This window comes from Citrus sinensis, chromosome 3 (genome assembly GCF_022201045.2).
Source record: "Citrus sinensis cultivar Valencia sweet orange chromosome 3, DVS_A1.0, whole genome shotgun sequence".
In the NCBI taxonomy this organism is placed as follows: Eukaryota; Viridiplantae; Streptophyta; class Magnoliopsida; order Sapindales; family Rutaceae; genus Citrus; species Citrus sinensis.
The window spans coordinates 26,804,700-26,830,210 of NC_068558.1; the positions used below are offsets into that span (position 1 = coordinate 26,804,700).

Below are 25,511 nucleotides of genomic sequence, written 5' to 3' on the forward strand. Positions count from 1 at the left end.
TAAATATATTGTAAATGATTAAATAAAGTAAAGTTACTATATATTCTTACCAACAGAAGACGAATAACTAAAGAAGAAGTTGAGCACGTCAGCACCAAGAATCCAAGAAACAAAGAGAGTAGGTTCTGAAAGAGTAAAGTAAACACTCATTTTTTTTTTTTTTTAATTCATACGAATGGTAAAGTTGTAAATTAATAGAATGATAAAGTTGTAAATAAATGTATAGAGTAATGAAAATTTTTTAAACTTTGCACAACGGAATTTTTGTAAATTTTCCAAAATTTTGGACGGACTACAACCCATCGCAACCGACTAGTAGCTCCGCCCTTGGTTGAGAATCAACTAGTGAGATTTCAATCACTATTTTAAAATACTGTAGATATGTTTTCGATTAGTCTTAAAATAGGATGTCCAAAGTCTCTAAATTCTATTTTAATCAAATGAAAATGCTTTAACATCAATTATTTATTCTATGTGCAGAATCTTTATCTTCTCTAGTGACCTATACCGACAATCACAAATTCATTCATGGCATTAAGTTTGGTGTCAATGGCCCATTTATCTCTCATTTATTTTTTGTTGATGACAGTTTGGTGTTCTCCAAGGCCACAGTTGCAGAATGTAGTTACCTTAAAGAGCTGTTTGACTTGTACAACAATGCATCTGGCCAAGTTATCAATTTTTAAAAATCATCTTTATTTTTCAGTCCAAACACTCCAGAGAACACCAGAGAGGCGATTTAAAAATATCTTCAACCTCTCTGTCGTCTCTCATCATGAGCAATACCTTGGTCTTCCATCAATGTTGGGCCGAAGTAAAAAACTCTTCTTCAACACGTTGAAGGCCCGACTTTGGCATAAGATTAAAGATTGGAAAGCCAAATTATTTTCAAGCGGCGGTAAAGAGATATTGATTAAGGCTGTCGCTCAGGCTATCCCCACGTATGCGGTGAGTGTCTTCAAGCTCCCTTTTAGCTTCTGTCACGATCTACAGAAAATAATTACACAGTTTTGGTGGAGTCAGAACTCATTCTCCAAAAGCTTGCACTGGTTGCCGTGGCTTAAACTTTGCCTGTCAAAGGAAGATGGGGGCCTCGGTTTTCGAGAGTTGAGCTCTTTCAATAGAGCTCTTCTTGCAAAACAATGCTGGTGATTAATTTCTTCTCCACACTCTCTAGTCTCCAAAGTTCTTAAAGCAAAATACTATCCGAGAGGCAACTTCATGGATAGTAAATTGGGTTGTAATCCTTCATATATGTGGAGAAGTATCTTGTGGGGGAGAGAGGGCATTGAAGTCGGTTCGAGATGGAGGATTGGAGATGGTAAAAATGTCTCTATTTATCACCATAGATGGCTTCCCCGCCCTAGCACTTTGAAGCCATTCTCTCCTCCGCTCCTGCCTTCTCAGTCTAAAATAGCCATTTTGATTGACGAAAACGGATGCTGGAAAGAACATTTGATAAGAAATAATTTTCTTGAAGACGATGCAGATCAGATCTTGAAACTTCCACTACCCAAAAAGCCGTTGGAGGATCAATTGGTTTGGTCATATGACAAGCGTGACCAATATCAAGTGAAGAGTGGTTACTACGTGGCTCTTCGGTTGAAACTCAAGGACTTGCCTTCAAGTTCTAGTCCTAATATTGGGTGGTGGAAGTTTTTTTGGAATTTGTCCCTACCATCTAAGATTAAACTCTTTTATTGGAGAGCCTTTTCCAATATCCTCTCTACTTATTTAAATTTGCACCAAAGGAAAATACCAGTTGCTCCTTCATGCCCTTATTGTGGCTTTGCTTACGAGGATCAATATCTCGCGTTGGTGGGGTGTCAACTAGCAAAGAAGGGATGGAAGCGCACGAGATTTTATTCATGCCTAAAGATATTAGTGTCCATGGAGTTTTCTAATTTGTCCATTCACTTATCATCAACTTTCACAAAAGATGAGTTCGAAGAATGGGTGGTCTTGTGTTGGTCAATATGGCTAGATAGGAATCATTTGATTTTTTGTCAAACTATCAGTGAGCCTCTCGCAATTGTCGCCCGAGCTGCGAATGCAGTGAATTCATATCGAGATAATGTTCTGCAACGCGGCACCAACAAGAGTATTAACCCTAAAACTCCCAGCCCGGGTTGGCAAAGTCCTCCCCTACCATGGTACAAGGTGAACATTAATGCAGCTGTTAGCTCTAAGGAAGCTCGTGCTGGTATAGGAATGTTATTCCGCAACTCGCAAGGTGAGGTTATGGCAGCATCTAATTGCAGGGAGATTTCTACCGACAATATAGAGTTTCTAGAAGCTCTTGCAATACAAAAAGGAATCCAATTGGCGAAGGATATTGGGTTGGTTCTAGCTATCATTGAATCAAATTCTCTCAATGTTGTTAATCTCATTAACAACAAAATCCACAACAGATGTGAAGTGGGATGGCTAATCTCCAATATTCAAGAGGCCTTATCTTCTTCCAAGAGCACTTTCCAAGTGAATCATACTCCAAGGTCTTGCAATGAAGCTGCACATCATCTAGCTAAATTAGCTATATGTAATTCCAAAGAGAGAGTGTGGTTAGAGGAAGCTCCAACTGACATCTCAGCTTATATATGTAGAGACAAATCCATGTAAACGCTTTCTATTAATAAATTTTTACTTAAAAAAAAATCAATTATTATTTTGATAAGTAGCTCGGACTACTATGTAGTCCCACTGTGAAATGCATGGTTGATATGAACTTAGACTATCGCTTGAAATAAAAATGAAGTATTGACGGAGTCGAACAACAAATAAAACCATGCATAATTAAACATACATAAATATATATATATATATATATATTCAATGAAAAACGTGATCCACAAGCTGAAATTCATGAGGCATAATGAATCCAACTAATTAACATTGAATATGATAAGCTCAAAGCATTGAATCAACCACTGATTATAAAAACTATAAATGATCATTTGAAGTGATAAAACAAGAAATTGATATCCATTAGAGGTTAGCCACTTCTTGTTTATTGATCTTTAGCGGGAAAAGTATCAACGATGTCTTTGGGCTTTGCAACATGAGGTCCTCAAGAGGAGAACTATGTAACATTTTACATCATCAATGGGAGAGTTTTAGACTAGTTTATGAGCTCTAAGCTCTCCTAACTATGCATGCATTTTTTTGTTGGATTTTTAATCAAGTATTGTTGGATCCTTAATTTAATATAGGGCTTATATGTGAATAATTATGTATTGCAAACTACCAAATAAGGGTAAGCCCAATTAAAAGTGATTGATTAAGGTTTTCAACAATATGAGCTTTAATATATCTGATAGGGTGTGGATCTTTAATGTGTAGAGACTTAAAGGTTATTTTTATTTTTATGATGGGTTGAAATAAAAATACTTAAAAACAATAAAAAAATGTTAGTCTATATAAGTAGTCATGGTCTCTAGGTCACACGTATCATTCTATTTTTTCTGACATCAAATCATCAGAGAGAGTACAAAGAAAATTAAAAGATTCTCTAGGAGAACGTGTTGATCTGGAAGACCAACAACATGACTCAAGAGCAATTAAGCATTTTGGATTCAAGTACGCTTTTGCATAATTTGTTATTGATTCTTAGTAATACAACATGAATGTTCCCGGATTATAGATGATGATTTTCACCAAAGGATTTCTTGTTTTAATATGTGCTATCAGAGCCTCTTCATGCTGAAGTCTTTGAGCATCAAATTTATTTTGGATTAATAAATAAAGTTTCGATTTTCTCGAATTTTGTATCATTGAATTTGATAAAAATTGTGGCTATTCTTTTGTATTTTTTAAAGGATTAATTAAAAAAATATGGGTTATTAAGGAACCATTACCGTCGACGTTAAGGCTTTCGCGTCAACAAGAGAGCCGCGACCACCATGCAAAAGAATAAAAGGAAAAAGGAAGATAAGGTTTAAAGTTTTGGGGCTATGGCTTCAGGCCCGACGAGGCACGGCCCAAACATCAAGCAAGCCAAGAAAGCGGCTGCTACATCAAGAACATAATATATATATATATTTGGCGCGACTGTTGGTTGCACTTGCAATCAAGCCGCGACGACCTGGCTACAACAGATTTCTTAAAAGCGGCTGCCACAGTCGTGGCCTAAGGATAGAAGAAAAGAAAGGCAAAAAAAAAAAAAGGGGGGTTAGGGTTAGGGTTGGACTGGGATCCAACCCTAATCCGAATGAAGAGTGGGGCTAATAGTCAATGGTCAATAGTTGATTGTTGACCATTGACCGTTAATTGAACTTTGATCTAGTTCTTTTAGGGTAAATTTTGGTGCAATTTTAAATTTAAAGATAAATATGTAAATATATATATATATATATATATATATATATATATATATATATATATATACCAGAAAGAAATAGGATCAAAGGATGGGTATGTATCAAGAAGAATTAATTTAAAATCAAATTTTAATAAAGCGAGATTATTTAGTACGTGGCGTTGTTTCCAGATCGATGCAGAATTTAATCTGCCTTTGTGACCAGATTTGACTTAGAACAGATCAATATCACGCACGTTCTGTTTTCCAGTCGATATACTAAAATATTTTAGTGGTCTTTTCAAGCCTAGCAACAAAATCTAAAGGCTGATAGATAATACTAGATCTGGATCCCAGAAATAGTATTCTGATTGATTGGAGGGAGAAGAGAAATTACGACCAAGGGGAGAGATCCGGTCTCTATGCCTTGGAAGAACGTACCAGTTTATAAGTTGCTTTAAATTTAAATTGCAGAAATTTAAAACATGCATTCGAAATTGAAAACTTTACATAAATGCTTACTTTATTTCCTTGAGGCAAATTGTATTACAGCTTTAGATCCAGTACAGCTTTTAAATTAAAGAAAGGAAAAATTTCAAGACAGGAAAATTTTCCTTGATGTCTTGATCCGATTTTCCAGAGAGAGAGAGAGAGCTTTCTATTCAGAGAAGAGAGAATACAATAAGAATTAAAATCAAAGTTATGTCCTTCTAGTGAAACAAAGCTTTGAATTTAAACTAGCTGAAGTTTGAACTGTGGCGAGTCTGTAGCTTCAACTGTAGCTTTAGAAACGTAGTTGGTGACTGGAGACAACATCATGGTGGAAGGACTTAGCTTTATCTGCTTTTGCTATAGCTTCACATGCATGGATGATGGAGCAAGACATGTGGGGGACAGCATCTTTTCTGCTTTACAATAATGAAAGAAAACAAAAGATGGGTGAAGAGACATGTGCACTCTCACTTGTGTCCAGGGGACCACCCAAAATATAAAAAATGAAGACAATCGTTACTTTATTTTTTTTTACAGGGATGTACAAGAAAAAGTAAATACAATAGTAAAATTAAAATTTCTTTATCGGGGGGAAAATGCCGAAGCAATCATCTTCATTATCATCTCCGAGGGATATAAAGGGCTCTGCACTATCTTGATTAGATGAGCTGGCTACAGATGGTTCTGATCTGGAAGCGAGGAGCTGTTATATAACTTTAAAATATTCGTCTTCTGTTTTGGCACTGGCCAAAAGAGATTGGGCTTTGGATTTTTGAGTTAGGAAAGTTCCTTGGGCTTTGACTTCTTTAATACTTGGTGTTAGTAGGCCTTTTGAGGAAAGCCATTTTTGGATGGTGGCTTCAGTTAATTTTGACTGTTCGTCAAACTTGGACCACCATTTGACTTTGAAGGTTCTTTGTAAAATAAGTTGGGCTTCATGAGTGTGATAACGAAGGTTCCACATTCATACCCAGGGAAGAAAAAAATTGGTACAGAAGCAGAGAAAAGGAGGAAAACGTTTCTCGGATTCTGTAGGGATATAATGGGTTTTGAAGAGATTTAGACAGTGAATGGCATTTAGGGTTAGAATGTCTGGACTTGGCCCAAAAACTTTAAAATTGCTTGGAATGGATCAGTGTGATAAAATCCGTCTTCCATAGATAAAATATTTTGGAAACAGGTTTTATTAAACCAATCTGAAGTTTTCTTTGTAAGCTTTGGTTGTGAAAGAACAATTTGAGAAGATGAACTTTCACCAGAAAGAACTACATTTTGGGAAGAGGCTTTAGAAATTTCTTTAGAAATGGTTTTTTCTTCTTTAGGAGAAATCTGACTTTGAGAAAAACTTTGTAAGGCGAGCATAAGCTCAGGGGATTTAGAAATGGATTTCATCCATTCATTTACCTACTCTTGGGAGGCAAGAGCTTTATACTGGGCTTCCTGGTCTTCAATTGTGTCAATCCATGACTTGATTGGCATAGCTGAAGAAAGTAATTTTTCTTTAGGTGGAGAAGATTGGGAGGCTTTGGAAGGTGTTTGAGATACAGGGTCTGTGAGGATCCCTTTCCCTTTGTCTCTTCTTTTGGGCGGCATTATCTGTTTTGGAGAAATTCTCTGGTTAGAAAATCAGGGAGAGAATTTGTATCACCTTTAATAAATTGAATTTCAAAATCAAAAACACTTAAGATAGCTTGCCAACGTGCAAAAATCTGTTTTGATGCAATGTTTTGGACATCTTTTTCTAAAACATGTTTTGCAGCTTTGCAATCAATTCTAAGCAAAAATTTTTTATTTAGTAAGTCACTTTGAAATTTGGAAATGCATAGGACAATAGATAAAATTTCTTTTTTTCTAGTAGAATAATTTTTCTGGCATTCGTTCTAATGTGCAGAAACATATTGTACTATTTGTTATTTGTTATTGTTAACTTGCTTTAATATCCCACCATAACCTAAATCTGATGCATCAGTTTCAACAATTTTAGGTAATGCAGGATTTGCGAGAAACAAACATGGAATGTTTTTAACCATAATCTTTATTTGTTGAACAATTTTAGTATGTTCTTCTGTCCATGCAACAGGGGTTTTCTTTAACCTATTATGCAGTGGTTTGGCAATTCTATTTATGTTAGGATAGAAATCGAGAACATAATTGAGACTGCCCAAAAATCTTTGTAATTGGGTTTTATCAAGGATCTTGTCAGGAAACTTATCAGTAAAAGCAAGGGACCTTTCAATGGGAGTGATGGTTCCTTTTGAAATGTAGTGACCAAGAAACCTGATTTTAGTTTGGAATAAAGAAATTTTTTAACTAGAAATGGCTAGGCCAGCTTTTCTAGTTGCAAAATAAAAGGTTTTTCAATGTTTGAAATGTTGCTCAATTGATTGACAAAAAATCAACACAGCATCAATATAAACAATGCAAAATGCAGAAAAAGGATTATAAATGTCATTCATAATTCTTTGAAATTCTGAGGGTGCATTTTTTAAACCAAATGACATTACTGTCCATTCGTACTGCCCAAATGGAACAGTGAAAGCAGTTTTGTAACGATCTTTAGGATGTATTTGGATTTGCCAAAAACCAGATTTCATATCAAATTTGGAAAATATGAATGCATAATGTAGTTTTTGAAGCAAATCTTTTTTATTATGTATAGGATACCTAATCCATTTTAATGCTTTATTAAGAGGTTTATAGTTTATTACCAATCTAGGTGTTCCTCTTTCGATTTCTGAATTTTTATTGACATAAAAAGCAACACAAGACCAGGGAGACCTAGATTTGACAATGAGTCCTTTAGATTCCAAATCTTTGATTTCTGTTTTACAATGTTGTTCGAGATCCATATTCATTTGAATAGGACAGGCTTTTGTGGGGATTTGTCTTTCATCAAAGGAGTTTTCATACAGCAGATCAACCAGATGTTGTTTTCGGTTCCAAAAAGCACTTGGTAGATCATCACATATTTCTTTTTCGATTAAAGTTTGAAAATCAGAAATTTTTCTTTGTATGAAATCATTATTCAATTGGATTTCAATTTTTTGTAAGCTTAAATCTTTTTGAAAACAAGTTAAATTTGTTTGTTTTGTTTTGAGCAAAACATTTATTTGGTTCTGGTAAACAGAACAGGCTTTAACAATATTCAAATTCCTGGTTTTAGGTTTTTCTAAAAAAGGGAAAATTAATTTTTCTTTTTTGCTTTAAAAGATATACTATCGTAATTGGCAGTACAAGGAGTAATTGTTAACATATATGTTCTCATAATATTGATTTTGATGATAACAAACAAGATTAAGAATGATTAATCTTTTAAGCTCAAATTATTGAAAAATATATTTTAAATAAATCATTATTTTTACATTATAAATGTTTTATATTTAATGGAAAAATAATTTTATGAAATTGATTGTTTTTATTCTTTTTAAATAAATCATTATTTTCACATTATAAATGTTTCCTATTTAATGGAAAAATGATTTTATGAAATTGGTTGTTTTTCAAAGTTTATGGTTTAATTGAAAGAATTTTGAAAACTTTGAAATAAACAAATATTGCTTGAATTTTTGGTAAAGGACTTATTTGAAAAGTGTCATAGCATTTTTGGCTATATTATAATTTAAGAAAATTTTGGGATTAACAAAGCATTACTTAGAAATTCTAAAATTGGACCTATTTGCAAAGTTTTATAACGTTTTAGGCCATACTATAGTTTTACTGTAGCATCCGGCTTACCGGATATAAAAACTGGAAAACCGGATATTGGGCAGAATGTATCCAGAACGAAAACGGCTTACCGGATTGCATAACCGGCAAGCTGGTTAGTCAAAATTCAAATTTTTTGCCTTAACGGTAACATAAATCCAGCTTACCGGATTCCATAAACGGCAAACTGGATACGCCCAGAATGTGCATAACGGCTAGTAACGGCTAGTTTTTGAGTTCAAACTATATAAACTCAAAACCAATTCATTTTTGGAATCCAAGCAAGCAAGAACAAGTGCACACAACATATATTGAGCTTCAACTTCGTGAATCATCATTCATTAAATCATCTTTGTTCTTCAATTTGTATATCCACTCTTAAAGAGAGATTGATTGTTGTATTTTTTATTTCACATCAAATTGTGAGAGTACAAGCGTGAGAAACACTTGGGGTGAAGAGATTGGAGATGTAATCTCTTGTTGTAAAGGTTCATTGACACCTTGAAGTCAATTGTAATCGTTTGAAGCCTTGGAAAGGCTTGGATAGTGAAATCCTCAAGCCCGGTGTGCTTGGAGGCGTGGACGTAGGCGGGAATTGCCGAACCACGTAAAAATCCTTGAGTTTGCTTTCTCTTCCCTTGCTCTTTAATTATTGTACTTTGATTGAACTTATTGCTTTTAATTTTTATTAAGACATTAGATTGCTTGTTGTGTGGATTTGCTAGGATAATTTTTAAAATTCCAATTCACCCCCCCTTTTGGGTTGCACACTTATATTTCAGTAATGAGGTTTATGAAAGGAGTGCCTAAAATAACAGCATGATGAATATCATTTGTTAGAAGAAAGGAAGTCCTGAATTCAAAACCTTCATTGTGAATTGAGGCATCAACTTTGGATTTAATGTTTAATTTTGAATTGTTTGCGGTAGAGAGCCTTTCATTAGTCTTTTCATGAAATTTCTTTGGAACGATAACTTCTTTGATACAATTTAAATCAACACCAGTGTCGAAAAGGGCAATTGTATCAATTTCGAAGTCTTTTGAAAATTTTAAGGTGATTTTAATCAAATATTTTCTAGTTGTAATTTGCTTTAAAACAAAAAGAAAATCATTGGGGATTGCTTCAATGTTTTCGAGTTGTTGTTCATTCTCTTAACCAGAGTTTGATTCTTTATCAGAATTGTCTTCCAATTGCTTTTGTAACAAAAGTTGGATAGTCTCTGAGTCATTCTTCTGTTTTTCTTTTAATTCTTTAATCTCAATTTTAATTTCTTTAATCTCTTTTTGAAGATCTTGGATATTTGGAGTTATTTTCTTTGTTTTCTTTTTATCCAAAATTTCCGTAAGATCATAAGCATTCTTCTTTATTATGGGAGTTTTAGAGGTTTCTGGTTTGTCTTTCAGATCTAGAGTCTTTAAAAGTTTATCAAGATATTCCTTTTGGAGGATTGGGTCCGAAATATGTTTTACAAGTTCAAGAAAAGTTTCTTGTTCTCTAGTCAAAACATTAATCTTCTTTAGAAAGGTTTCTGAATCGGAATCACTTGATATAGATGTATCTGAGTCAATCAATTCATCAACCTGTAAAGGGTCACTGTCTCCTGTCAAGGAGGTTTCTAATTCTAGATCAGAGTCAGAAGATTCAATGAGCAAAGGGGCTATTTTAGAAAGTGTTTCGTCATCAAGGCCAAGTTCATGGATCTTTTTGTTCATTCTACAGAATTTTACAGTATGGCCTTTTCTTCCACATTTAAAACATGTGGCTTCTTTGTAATTAAAAGAGGTTTTTGGTTTAGAAGAGAAAAAGGGCTTGGATTTAAAATCCTTTCTTTTAGAGAGATGAGACTTCTTATAAGGTCTCAAAGACTTCTTATAAAAAGGTTCTCTAAAATTTTTTGAAAATTGTTTGTAATTTTGACTGTTGGACTTGTAATGTTTTTTGTAAGGTTTAGAGGAACACTTACCATTACAGTCTTTTGAAGTGGAGGTTTTAAAGGGGTCGTAGTTGAATTGTTTACAGAAACTGCCTAATTCTTGCTTAGACTTCTTAAGCTCCCATTTTAGATGTTTCTGTAATTTTAAGTCTTGACAGATCTTTAAACCTTCTTTATTGACAAAACTGACTAGTTCACCACAGGTGAGCTCGTCATAAGGAATTTGATTGTCATAAAGAGCTTTAATAGAATTTTTGACTTTTTCTCCTAAAAGAGTAGGTAAACCTGCAAGGAATTTTTCCTTCCAAGTTACATGATTTGCATCATCTCTAAGAAAAAGTCTAGTAAAGAAAGTGGTTTTATAATTTTAAAATTCACTAAGTTTCCTACATCTCAAATTATGTAGTAACTCAGCGTTTTTATCCCGAAGGTGAGAAGGATCACCTATGAAGTGAAGAGATATGCTGAGAATGAGGGTAGCAACAACATCTTGAATCAGATTTTTGACCTCATCAAGAATAGGTATTCCATCTTCTTCAGTTTGGATTGAATTTAGAATGTCAAGCTGTTGCTGTTTTGTGAGAAGATGATCCCACCATCCTTTAAGTTGACCAGTAAACCCAGCAATGAGAATCTCTACAATGGCTTTGTCAGAGGTTCCTTGTTGAGTTTTGTAGGCATTAGCTGCCATGGTCATTTGTTGCAACAGACTTAAGATATTGTACTCAGACATACCATCAATATTCCATTCATAGACAGAGGATGCATTAAAACGAGATTGGTTTAATGCACTAGGTTTATTATCGATGGCAAGGTCTGGAGGAGTTTTTGTAGTTGGGAGAGCAAGTTCCCAATGGATTTTATTAGCTTTAGGTATAGACTCATCTTTTAAAGCTTCTATTTCTGAGGAGGCTATAGAAGATTGATCCTGTTCTAGTACACCAATCTTACTAGATTGAGCACTATCAGGAGCAATTTGGATTTTAGAAGTAGAAGCGAAAGAAGAAGATGCTTATATTCTATCAAGTTGTTCTTTAATGGCTTGTGCAAAATTTGATTTGGATTCTTGAACAAGCTTTTGACTATGTTTCGAAACCTGAAAAAGGTTTGAAAATAGGTTCTTTAAGCTTTTTGAAGGAATCAGACTTTGATTGCGTAGAAGTAGGGACAATAATGGTTGACTTCTGGAATTGATTTTCTATACGAGTCAACTGTTTTCCTATTGTATTTAGATTAGTATTACAGAAATTATTCTGCTGGATAATACTATCTACATTTTTCTCAATATCGTTTGTTTTTTGAATCTTATAGGGTGAGGCTTTGATTTGAACGGGTGGTTCACCATGATCAATGGTAACACTCTCCTTAGAGGAGGATGCTCAGATTCAATGGTTCTATCAGAGTCTGATAGATTCCATCCAGTAATGTTTTTACGAATTGTGATAGGGTTTGATTCTTTAAAAGGATAGGAAATGTTATTTTCCGAGGCATAAATATCAAACCAATCAAAAAATAATATATGAATTTGATGTAAGTTTACAAATTCGTAATAAACTTGTTGTATTTCTTTTCTTTGGTTTAAGAAATTTTTGAAAAACCAAAGTCTTTTTTCTTTATTGTTGTTAGAATAAAAATCATTATAAAGAAGAGTTTTATCTAATTCAAAATATTTCTTAAGGACATTAATAACATTTTCTGTGATTGCCGAAAATGTAGGAGAAGTTGGAGGAGAAGACTCCTTCTCTCCTTGTCTTTGTTCATGTTGACGGCTAGTGTACACAGGGTGTGGTACACTAGTGGTATAGTCAACAGAGTGTATAGAGGAACTAGGTATATCCGAAGTGGAAAACCTAGGTTGACTTTGAAAAGGAAGATTTTTTATGGAAGGAATTTTTGAAAATTTCCTTTCCAAGGAAGGAATACTTGAGGATGAGTCTTTATCGGAGAATCTGGATGAAGTAGATCTCCTAAAGGAAAATTTTACTTTACCATTAGAATACTGAGTCACATTTTGCAACTCTGTATTAGGCTCAAGTTGTTTTGGAATTACTGGGGTAGTGACTCCTTCAAGAATCCATTCGTCTGGAAGATTTACATCTTTCCAATGGATCGATTTTGGAATAACAGTGTTGGCTTTAGACAGATCAGTCTGTAAGAGAAGAGTCTCTTCTCTTTTTGACTGGAATTTATGTTGCGTACTGAACGCGGAAATCATTGCTTTGTATGAGATTTTAAAAATTAGAGCAACTAGGATAGATCCCTCAATCATATTGTAATTATGGGTTTTGATCTGTAAGATCATGCTTTTCAGTATGTTCTTGTCTTTTAAGGAAACTATTACGTTCGGGTAACAGTCAAATGATATTGGTCCTTTACAGAGACTTGATTCTATACTACTTAGTAAAGAATCATCAAAAGAGATGAATCGTCCATCTCTTAAGATAGCGAGAATAGATGTGTCAAGTCCTTCTTTAGTCAAAGGTTTTATTCCGACTTGTATTAAACCGATATGAACATAATTAAAATTTTTATCTTTTAATTTATTTAAGGAATTTTCTGAAAATAAGTGGATAGTTTCAAAAGGCTTTGAAAGGGTTATATCACGTTCTTCAGTTTTTATAACATAATCATTCTTTAGAAAATCAAGTTTTTTGGTCTTATAAATCATTTCTTTAGAAATCTTTGGTAATTCCCAATTATCAATTGCTTTATTAAAATCTTCAATAACAAATTCTTCTGAATTTACAACATTCTTATAATCTTTAGTCTTCCCGAAAGAAGAGCTAGAAAAGGAAGATGTTCTATGAAATAAAGAGTCCATGTATGCAGAAATAAAAATGACTTAGTTTTACAGGAATGGCAAATCAATCCTAGGCTAAGAATTGGTTTTATTGCCCTTCAACCAAATTGGGACTTATGACCAAAAACTACCAAGGCACCAAGAAGGTCACACCATCACCATTCAAGCAAAGTTTCAACCAAAAATTACTCCGTCATGCACAAAACTTTATTCTATATAACACTATCCTTCCCTTGGCTCTAATACCAGAAAGAAATATATATATATATATATATATATATATATATATTAAAGCGTCCTGTATGGATAAAGTTTGTCGACCAACATTTTCAAGTTAGGACAAGTAATATGTTAGTAGTTACATTATATTTACCTTGTGTTATAACTAATTTAATTATACAGAAAATGAGTCGTGTCAATAAGAACACGAGAGCTTTGAACAAGTGCAATCACCGCCTTAGTCGAAAAGGATACATTGGATTAATGAAAGAAATTGTATTAAATATTTAAATTGTTAATGAAATAATTTATATATCAGTTAAGTGTGTAAATTTTTTTCTTTGTTAAATATTTAGTAAAGGTTTAGTTAACTATTAAATTTTTTAACAGTTAACTAGTCTAATTTCTTTGTCGAAGTAATGTGCAGAATCAAGTCTTTTGGAAGAGTTAACTGACAAGAGTGAACTATGGAAGAGAGCTCGGATGCTAAAGAATGGAGGATACGACTTTGAAACCAAACAGATCATTAAGAAAATGGTAATCAAGTTTAACTAGAACAAACATTGTTATGACATTAGATCTATGCTCATTTAATAATATTAGTTTCTTTATGGTGGGCTATTAGGAAATGCTCTAGAAGGGAGGACAAAAAAGACTCATTCAATTCCATTGCAAGAAATGACTTACTTGCACAAGCATTGGGAAAGCTTCCTTGAACTGGTCATATGCAAGGCTTGGGCAAATTTATTTATCCTTCTATGTACTTTCACTGCCTACGTGGACCCATCCAAAATGAGAGAGAGGGGGAGCTGGATGCTTGGAAAAAATCAGTAGATGAACAGTTGTTAGAAATTTCCAAAGAATTGAAGAGGACACCTCGCCATTTAGATATTTGAAATTCCACTTTCCCACATAATATGGTCGATGATGACAGTGAGGGAGATGTTCATAAGGTGCTTTAGTTATCTATGTTACCCAAATATTTCCTAGTTTAAGTATTTTTCCTTGTATATCTTCCACTCATTAGAGTTTAATTTATTTACTATTTGTCGATAATGCTGACAGGAACTGGATAATCTAGGGAAGTCAGCTGTGAAGAAGAGGAAATGGATGTCTGGTCAAAGGGACGAACATCCTAAAGTATCAACACTAAGAAAGAAGGAAGGAGTTCGGAAGAAAGAAGAGACACTAAAAACTAAAACTACTGTCATTCTGATGAAGCCAAAAATGATGACAGTGAAAGAGATGCACATAAGGTTAGTTTATTCATAATAAATGGTTGTATTTTTCCTAGATTATGATTTATTGTCTTGTATATTTACTATTCAATCTAGTTTAATATACTTACTATTTCATATAATTAATCTTCATAGGAGGCAGATAATTTGGGCAAGCCACCAACAAATATCGCTGCTACCATTTCGTTGAAGTGAACAAAAAATGAAGGCAGTCAAAGAGATGTGCGCAAGATTAGTTAATAAAATTAACGATATTTAAGTTGTTTTTGTCTTTGTATGTGAGATTTCTTTTTTTTTGCCTAATTGTTTTAATTAATATAACTATACAAGTCAAGTACAATGTTTAAAACAAGGGCCAAGTTGCACAAGCTAGCTTTGCAGCCACAACATATTTATATATATTGTTGCATACTCTCTCTCTCTCTCTCTCTCTCTCTTTCTATATATATATATATATATATATATATATATATATATATATATATATATATATATATATTGCTGCATACTATATATATGTGTGTGCGCGTCTTATTAGAATTAATTTTAAAAATGCAATTGCAAATCACCCAGTGAAATGTGTGTGGCCCATTTTAAAAAAAACATCATTGGCATTAATGCTTGAATTATTCTTAGGAGTGAAAAGAAACTTATATTTACTTACAATTTCATATCATTAACATCCACAGGAGCTAGATGATTTGGGCAAGCCACCAAAAAACACTACTGCTGCCATTTTGAGGAAAAGTCCAAGACTCAATCCTTCAATCCCAAAGGATTATGCAAATGATGAGAGGAAAATAGTTGAAAGCAGTAACAAGCAATTGGATTTTGATTGTGTTGATGGTACAACTGATGGTATATAGGAGATGCATCCTGACAGCCCAACAAAAAACCCACTTTTGAAAAAGGATAAAGTAAAAACGTTGTAGTGTAGCCTATGAGGAACACAAGGAGTACAATATTCAAGCACTAGAACAGTGATCCTATGCTGCAACTATTTGAGAAATTGTGTGAGAAATACATGCCTGATGAAAATGATGGTGTTCTGACATAGATGATTGATGATAATGTATTCCAAAGACATGCTTGTGCTTATATTGGGAAGAAAGATTGCAATGAACTATTGTCAATGCAAGCACTAGGAGTAAATGCTATTAAAGTATATATGGCGTAAGTGGTTTAATGAATTTTCTTTACACTATTTTATATCAACTTAGTATATTTTTTTATTGATGCACTGATTTTCTATTCAGGATGTTGGATTCCACCATTCTACCAACCAGAAAATGAACAAAACCATTTGGATTCATGTGTCCAAGTTTGGTTTGCCCAACAAATCCAAAGGAAAGGCTGTAGAAAAATTTCGCTCAAACAGAGTTGAGCATATTCACGACCGCTTGTAAAAAGCCAAAAACGGACAACTCATTCTCATGCCATACAATCCTTCATAAGTTTGAATTTTCATTTAAAACTTTTACAGTTGTTTCTGAATTTATAGTACTTTTACAACTGTTTGTTAATTCATGGTTTTGTTTTCTGCTTTTTTTTCCAACTGCCTTCTCTGTCTTGTAGCTACCATTGGGTTTTAATTGTGTTTGACGTGGTGAAAAAGGAAGTGTTTTATGTGGATCCTGTGCAGTCAAGTCCTTATATTGATTTAGAACAACTCCTTAAAATGTATGTATGCCAATCTATTTCGTGCAATTGATATTTTAAGTTTTTTTCAATATAATTAAGAGATAACAGTTTACTTTTTTTTTATAGCACCATGACCCTCTTCACAACAGAGGATAGTAAGAAAAAATGGAATTATAATTCTAAGATGAGAATTGTGAAGGTATAAAAAAAAGTAACCCTACAGAAACTATATGCGCTATCGATTACATAACTAAAATGGATGAGATTTTGTAAGTTTGTTTTTGTGTGTGGCATGAACAAGCTCCGAAACAAAATACATTAAAATTGCAGTGTGGCTATTATGTGTTAAGGTACATGAAGGTAATAATAGCATATGTTAGTTTGTTAATGAACAATGTAAGTTGATGATGACATTTAGTTTGTTAATGAAAAATGTAAGTTGATGATGACATTTCTTAACTTTCTTTTATTCCATATACGTGATATTATTTTTGAAGTTTGAAATCTTAATAATCTTGTGATTAACAGGTTAATGGAAAGAAAGTACACACTCAGGACGAATTAAATGAGGTTCGTTTGGAGTGGGCTAACCATTTCTCTGACATCCTTGTTGCATCAGCAAAATGGTTAGTATGAGTATGAAACTATAAATATTAGTTGTAAAAATGCTGAATGTGTGTTGGGAGAGTTGTTGGGTAAGTGGCTATTGGAATATTGCCGTTAGAAGATGTATTACTGTTGGAGGTTTTGTTGGCTTGGTGGTTGGAATTTGACTTGCTTTTCTTGTAGTTTAATTGGATGAATGTGTTTTTATTTTTTTAATTTGGGATGTTGATTATATATGTATTGGTAGTGATGACAATATTAGATACTAGATGTATTTATTTTGAAATTAACTTATTGGAATGAATGAATGTTAATTAATATTAATTGTTTTTATTTTTTTCATGATGCTCATTTTTATTAATTAATTAAATTTGTAAACATGAATACAAAAATTAATTATAATCGTAATTTTTTTTAAAAATTTAACTTTATGATGGGAAATTCCCATCATAAAGTCTGTCATAACAATTTCCCGCCAAAAAAAATAATAATAAATTAACAAATGATAACATAATTTCCCGCCAAACCTTAATAATAAATTTACCAATGACAATAAAATTTCCCACCAAAATTTAAAAATTTGGCGCGAAATTTTAAATAAATTCAAATTTTAATTTAATTATATTTTCACATTAAAGTATTGTTTGACGGATATATGACTGTAAAATACCATCGTTAATTCATGATGGCAAATATTCTGTCATAAATTAATGACAGTGACATAGATGACATATGAATCGTCTATCATGAACTCTCTTTTATAACAGTTATTTCCTATCATTTATTGCATGTTTTCTTGTAGTGACCCAAAAAATATGGTTTACGAATTTAAGAAATCCATCTACAGACTTAAGTAAGCATCTTGACAATAGTATTTCAAGTTTCATCAAGTGATCTTATTTGGTTTTGAGGTGAGTTTGGTCGAAGAGGGCATATATCATAAGCCCTGTAAGAGTAGTATACTTTTCTAGTTTTATATGTCAATGAGATTTTGCTTGTCGGCAACGATATAGGCTTATTGCACAACACCAAGAGATTTCTAGTTAAGAATTTTGTGAATGTATTTTTGCAATTTCTCACCCTATTAAAGATCTCATGACACCCAAAAGGGAAAAAAAGTTAGAAAAAAGGTACTGCTATTTACAGTTATTATATTTTCAATACTCTAATTCTAATAAAATTTTATATCACTAAAATATAATATAATTTACTATTAAGAACATTAATATATTTTAAGAAAATTTTAATACCCTTAAAACTCATTTATACATATTATTGCAAGTAAAAACATTAAATATAAGGTTTTTGTCATTATTGAATTTAATCAATTGTAAAAACAAAATATTTAGGGTCCATTTAGGATTTCTTTTGGAAGGTTCAAAAGTGATTTTGAAAAGATAAATTTTAATTTTCGTATTTGGTAAATTTTTTTAGAAATTACTTTTGGCAAAATCGCCCTATCCTACAGCAAATTTGGAACATAAAAAAAGAGTAACTTTTCAAAATCAGATTTTGAGAGTCGCTTTTATACTCAAAACAATTACACATATATCCTCATATATATTATTAAAATCCACAATTATTCTTATTAATGAGAAAATAAAATCATTAACTTTAAAGAGATTATTATTAATACTAATTATATTGAGATAACAAAATAAAAAATAAGATATATAATATAAAGTATTTATTTTCGTTATTAATTATCTTATATACACAATTAAAAATATTGTGTGTGTGTGTGTTTATCAATGTATAAGTAAATTTTATTCAACGTTGTGTTTAATTCAATCATTTACATTCTTACAATTGTTCGACAGTAAGCTTTGCCGAACATGTACAACTGCTTTTAAAACTTATAGATCTTTCAAAAATAAATTTCATTAGATGTTTAACTAATTCTCTTCACAACTTATTATTTCTACAGCACAGCTAATAGTAATTATTTTAGAAGCCACAGTATTACCAAATTGGCCTTAAATTCTACGTGATCTAGGAAGTCATCAAGCAAGACACATACTCTTCTCTTCAATGAAACAAATTGCACCATTTATATAGAAGAACATCAAATACGAAGAAAAGCTGAGTCAATCGATTATAACATTCTTGGGCATTATGTGTTATAACTTAGAGAATGATGAAATAATTTGTGGGTGTATAAAAAATAAACAATTAATTATTAGTATGGGTTTAATAAAGGATTGTTTTAGTATTTGAAAAGTGTGCTAGTAAAAATTATATTTTAAAATTTATTAAATGAGTGCGCAGAGTAATAGAGTACTCAAAATAAACTTTAGAGTATAACTTTAGAAAGTTAAGATTATATGTAGTGCTTTATATGTTCATTAGACATTTTAGTGCGATCGTTCAATCTTTAATGAAATCATACTAGTTAATCACAATAATGATTGGTTAATTTTAAAATTAGATATATTTATGGGAAGATTTTATTACTTACATAAACGATGTGATAGACATGTTCCATTTTGCACATGCTGCGCGGAGTCTTTGGTTTTCATGGCTAATTGTGGCTACTTGTTGTTAGTAAGGTGCAAATTTTAGGGACTTACCAGGTGTACCGATTGATAAAAAGAACAGGGTAGCACTGATGTCTTACTTACCTCTTAATTAATTTTCACCATTAGTACTTGGAATTAATTAACTACATTTGCACTTAGAGTTAAAATCCAATTGCCACTAGAATATGAGCCTTCCTTCTTCAGTGCCTGCTATAAGGATGAAAGTTAATAATCGATGGACGAAACTTCCTTTTGAAATAGAGATTGAGAATGTCAAATTCAAGCATTTTGGAGCAGTTATTAAGGTAACTACGGGGATGTAAGATTTTATTTTATTTTTTGATAAATTAAAATATGATGATGAGTTAACACCTAGAAAAATGATTGAGGAACTAAAGTTTGACAAAAAGCTGGCAAAAACACACTCAAAACAACGTTGTTTTAGTTTTTTTTTTTTTAAATTAAACTCACTCAAAATGATGTTATTTTGATTATATTTTTGTCAGGCTTGAGTTTATAGCTGTACTCTAGTACTTAATATTGTCGTTTCAAAAATTTAATTCATCTCTCTTTCTTTTTAATTTTATTTTTTGGTGATCATTTATACATTTAAAATATAGGCGTTATGTTTGTGAAGAGGAAAATGACAATATTGATATAAGTATATCAACCAAAAGGAAAACAAGTCGCAAGGTAATTAACTAGTTAAGCTCCTTAATCCTTATTATCTTACAACAGAAAATTAATCATATGGTATTGTTCTTTTCTTTTTAATTAAGGGCTTATTATTTTTGGATTAATATTATATTCTTGAGTTTTATTTTCAGGAAAATGAAAAGTTCTTACTGCTGTGCCCTTCGGCTCCTTCCTCGGGCCCTCTTCTGGGCACTCAGACAGTCATTCTATATAAATGACCAATTCTTAAAAAAAAAAAAAAAAGTAAATTGTTATAAACTAATAGGTGAACTTTCACCATTTATCTCAAATTGGTAAATCATCATTTACCCCTTAGCTTTCCAACTCTATATATGTAATGTATTCATTCGCATTGTTAACAATAAAATTCGAAAGCTTATCAATTATAAGCTTAGTAATAAGGTACTTTTAAGTACTTTGTTTAATTCAAAATTTTTCTGTTATCTATTTATTTTATAACATGCTATCAACACAATGGCTGATTTGACGTGAGTAGTTGAATTTTTATTACTTGTGTTTATTTATGTTTATTTCTTTTATGTTTTGTCATCATTATTATGAGTTATTACTTGTGTTTATTTATGTTTATTTCTTTTATGTTTTATCACCATTATTATGAGTTTGTTATATTGTTTACTTTTATGAAATTTTTTATGGCTGGTTCTATAATACCGCCTATATTGTTATTATCTTTATATTAATATGTTATTATTCTAATATTGATTTACATGGTTGGTTCAACCGCCTGTCTTATTTTAACTTTTCTACTTGTATGACTTGTTCAACCGCCTACCCTATTTAATTTATTTGCTCATATGGCTGGTTTAATTACCTATTAAGTTATTTTAATTTCAATAAATTATAATTTGTTCTTGCATGTACTTGTCTTTGAATATTATTGTAATATTCTGAAGTCTACAACACAAATGAGGTGGTGAGAACTTGAAGTTCTAAACAGCTACATAAAGTTTCTACATATTCTATCATTTCTGTTTTTTTATACTTAAATATTTATATTGTGACACTTATTTCTATTTTCTTTAACCATTAATAATAAGGGTACTAGAGAAATGGCAACTCTCACGAATATGCAAATCCCTGCTCTTGAAGTTTGTGGAGGAAACTATCTTTTTTGGGTATTGGACGCCAAAATGCATTTGCAAGCTATGAGCCTGGAAGGCACTATAGTAGAAGGAAACAAGGCATCTCTCTGGGAAAAATCAAAGGCCATGGTTTTCCTCCGCCGCCATATATATAAGAGCTTGAAAGCTCAATATCTAATATTGGAGGATCCACTAATGTAACATATGCACTTTGATTTTTCCTAATTAAGTGTATGATTTAATTTTTTCTCTTCGATATTAATTTTAAAATTGTCACAACATTAAATCGAGATAAATTGAGCGCGATTAAAAGCTCGAGTAGTCGGATTTTATTTTCATCACGGGTCCGGTATAAGCTTAATTTGGATTAAGCTTAAGTGCAAAAAAAAGAAAAGAAAAGAAAAAGAAGTCAGTTTTTATAAATGGAAAGGGGAAGCTGGTTTCCAAAAAAGGAAAGAAAGAGGGGCACGTGAGAGAGAGAGAGAGAGAGAAAGAGAGTTGACCCGATTTTGACCCGGATTCGATGTGACCATCGACCTTGACCCGGACGGATCTCGCGATTCCAGCCACCTCACCAGCCGAGCTTGGTACCGATCTGAAGCTTGGAAGCCGGCCGTCATAACCCAGTCGACCCTGTTGCTGGAAAACGACTGGAACGCCGCCGTTTGAACCTAAAAAATTCACGGCCAAAAACCCATCACCATCACCGTCGATTTCGCCGGAGTTTGGGCACACCTCCAGCTGGGTTCTACTCCTCACGTCACCAGCATCATTTTCAACCAACCTTGTCACCTGAAACGGCCGGATTATCGACGATCGGCCACTTGGAAAGCTCGCGGCTTTGGGAGCTCGATCCACCGCCATCGCCGCGCGTGGTAGGTCACCGCCGGGACCATTGGACTCACCGAGGTCTGAACGATCAGACCTAAGCTTCTCGTCGTCGTTGACTAAAGTCTAGTCACCGTTGTCCGGCAGGGGTAATTCGGTAAATTCATAAACCTTTAGGGTGAATTTGTAATTTATGGAATCAGTGGATAATGTGCTAATTTTAGGTTAGGGCAGTGAGGTAATTTGAAATTACGAGGGTAATTCAGTAATTTAAGTCGTTAAGGACATTTTGGTAATTTTACGTGCCAAGGGTAATTTCGTAATTTCTGACATTGTGGTTATTTTCGTGATTTGAATTGAGGACAATTTAGTAATTGAAGATTCTAAGGATAATTTTGGTAAAATAATGAATTTTGGTATGTAGGGGTATTTCGGTAATTTTGTGCATGCGGGAATAGTTTATTGTTGATAGATATTCGTTTCGAGAATTATTATGTAAGATTAGTTGTATTTCAAATTTATGGAGAATGATTATGTCGTTTCCTTAATTAGGAGGATCCGCGAACGAGAATCAACCTGCGGACGTTGTTGATACCGAGTCTGGACTTTGTCACTGTGAGTGGAATATACAAAACCTATTTTTATAGTATATGCTGATTTTATGATACAGTGCAATATGTTTGCTGAATAAGTATTTGATGCTTTGATTTAATGATTTTCTAGAAAATTAATTTTTATCTATGTGTTGATATTTATTGTTATTAAGAATGAGTTTGATTAATGATTTTATTATCGATTTTGAGTAAACGCGTGATATTAGAATTGAGTGGATTTGAGATATGTTGAATAAAAAGAAACTGAGATTTCAGATGTGATTATTTGTTTATGTACATGTGTATAAATGTTGTTTGGAAAATCATTGGATAGTACTATTTCCCTCCAGATACAGAGATACAGATAATACGAGATGAATGCAGAGATACAGATGAGATGAGATGAGATAGAGGCCTTTGGGGCCCGTCTGAACACACATAGAGGCTTTGGCCCGTGTGTTTGGGCCGTGTGTTTGGGCACTTTTGCTTTTTGGGGGCTTATGCATGCAGTATGATGATTACAAAGATACAGATGTTGAGATACATGTGATATGAGATGAGATTTCCCCATCTATCCGTTGTAGCTCCGGGGCATGATGGTTTCCTGATTGCCCGTCCGTCGAGGTCCGGATATGATGAGATCATTCCCCTGGATACTTGTTTGATGATAGTTTTTAGTATTCAGTATTTGATATTATAAGTATTATAATTTCATTGATTTTATGCAGATTTATGTAATATTGTTATTTCAGTGCATGATTTGAATTGAATATGTTTATATAAGTTCTTATGATATTTTGATGAAATTGATTTGAGAAAGATTAAATTATTTTAAATAAATTTATTTTTCAAAAACTACTATCCACTCACTGAGTTCACTGAGTTTTATACTCACCTCATTTTTATTATATTTTCCCCCACCACAGGAGATTTGCAGGTACATCAGTCGACCCAACAACAATAGTTAGATTTGAAATTGTGGCCACGTGATGGTGCTAGGAGTCATAGATTTAATAGTTTGATATTTGGGATATTGTGGATTGTATTTATTTATTATATTTTGTAATTAAGGATAACCATTGTATTTTAATATTAGAATGATTTGGGTGATATTTGATATGTTGACTTGAGAAGTTGGTTATGAAGGATGGATGGATATTGAGTTATTTTTTGGAGTATTGTTTTGTAAATTGCAGGTTTGGGGATGTTTTATTTATAGGGGAGATTTTGCCGAATTTTTTATAGAATTCTTAAATATCATAATTATTATCGATTCAATTATACGAGTTTAGATAGACTCGCCCTGGGGGTGCGGGACGGGTCGTTTCAACTAATTTTATAGAGTAACCTCAAGGAAAGATTTGACTATCAGAGGGATATTTCCCTACCAAATGGCAAACACGAGTGGTTAAACTTGAGATTCCAAGATTATGCAAGAGTCTTTGATTACGACTCTATTTTGTTCCGCGTAAGCCTAGAACTACAATTGTGTGGTGTAGAAGTTACAGATAGAGATATGCTTGAAAAGACACTCATTACTTTTCATGCATCAAACATTTTCTTACAACAATAATACCGGGAGTGTAGATATAGCAAATATTCTGAACTGATAACAACTCTTTTAATTGTTGAGAAAAACAACGACCTCCTGATGAAAAACCATGAGTTATGTTCAATAGGCTCTTAACCATTCCTAGAAGTGAATGTGAATACATGTAGCAATCGTGAGCGTAATCAAGGAGGTAAAAGAGATCTTGGTCACTACCATCGTGGTGGTTATATGCATGAAGGACAACAAAACAACAAAAATGGATGCCACCAGAAGTTAAATGTTTATGAGAGACCTAAATCTAATGATGCAAGAAAGAATAATCTTAGAAATGATAATGGAGAAATATGTTATCGACGTAGCAGAAGGACATTGGTCACAAACTTGTCGGACTGAAAAAATTTAGTGGTCCTTTAACAGGCATCCAAGAAAGGAAAGGGAAAAATTGAGACAAATTTAGTCGAGAACTCAGATCTTGTCGATTTGACTCATTCGGATGCCTTTGATTTTTTTGAAGACATAGAGGGAAAAATGATAAATTAAGTAATAATAGAAATGTCCAGACTTTTATGCTAGTTGCTAATATGCTAACTTTTGTATCTGTTTGTAGTTTTATCAATTGTACTCTATGTTTATTTTGATGTCTAACACTTTTGTTTAATGTAAGGTTATGGATTTTAGAAATCAATTATCTATTTTAGAATCAAAAGCTTAAGATGTTTGCTTGGCTGACAGTGCAACCACACACACTATTCTTCAAGATAAAAAATATTTCTTAGAGATAAAATTACTTGAAGGAAAAATAAATATGATATCTAATCCTGTAAACTAAAATTACTTGAAAGAAAAGTAAATACTATATCTGGTCATGCAGACCTGATAGAAGGCTCTAGAAGTGCTATACTTTTGTTGGCAAGTGGAACAAAACTAATAATTCATAATGTTTTATATTCAGCAAAATCTAAAAGAAATCTAATGAGCTTTAAAGATATCCACTGAAATGGATATCATATTGAGAGTTCCAATGAAAATAATGTGAAATATCTCTACATTACTAAAAATGTCTTAGGAAAGAAATATATACTGGAAAAACACAAAGCATTCCCGGATTGTATTACATAATCATAAATGCAATTGAAAGTCATGCAGTGATGAATTAGAAGTTCACAGATCCAAGATATTTATGTTGCAGCACGATCGTCTCGGACATCCTGGATCTACAATAATGTGTAGAATTATTGAAAATTTTTATGGACATCCATTAAAGAACCAGAGAAGGTTCTATTGTCCAATG

General features: G+C 32.7%; 1 protein-coding gene and 1 long non-coding RNA gene across 7 annotated transcripts in view; one reads left to right on the forward strand and one right to left on the reverse strand.

The window, feature by feature from the left end:
* The window catches only part of LOC102622352 (anthranilate N-methyltransferase-like), a 67,593-nt gene that overhangs the window by 24,536 nt on the left and 17,546 nt on the right, over positions 1-25,511 (reverse strand). The gene's annotated exons all lie outside the window — the stretch shown is intronic.
* LOC127901148 (uncharacterized) lies at positions 21,617-23,834 on the forward strand. Its single transcript, XR_008053263.1, has 3 exons — positions 21,617-22,232; positions 22,628-22,690; positions 23,595-23,834. It is a non-coding gene; the product is annotated as an uncharacterized LOC127901148 (long non-coding RNA).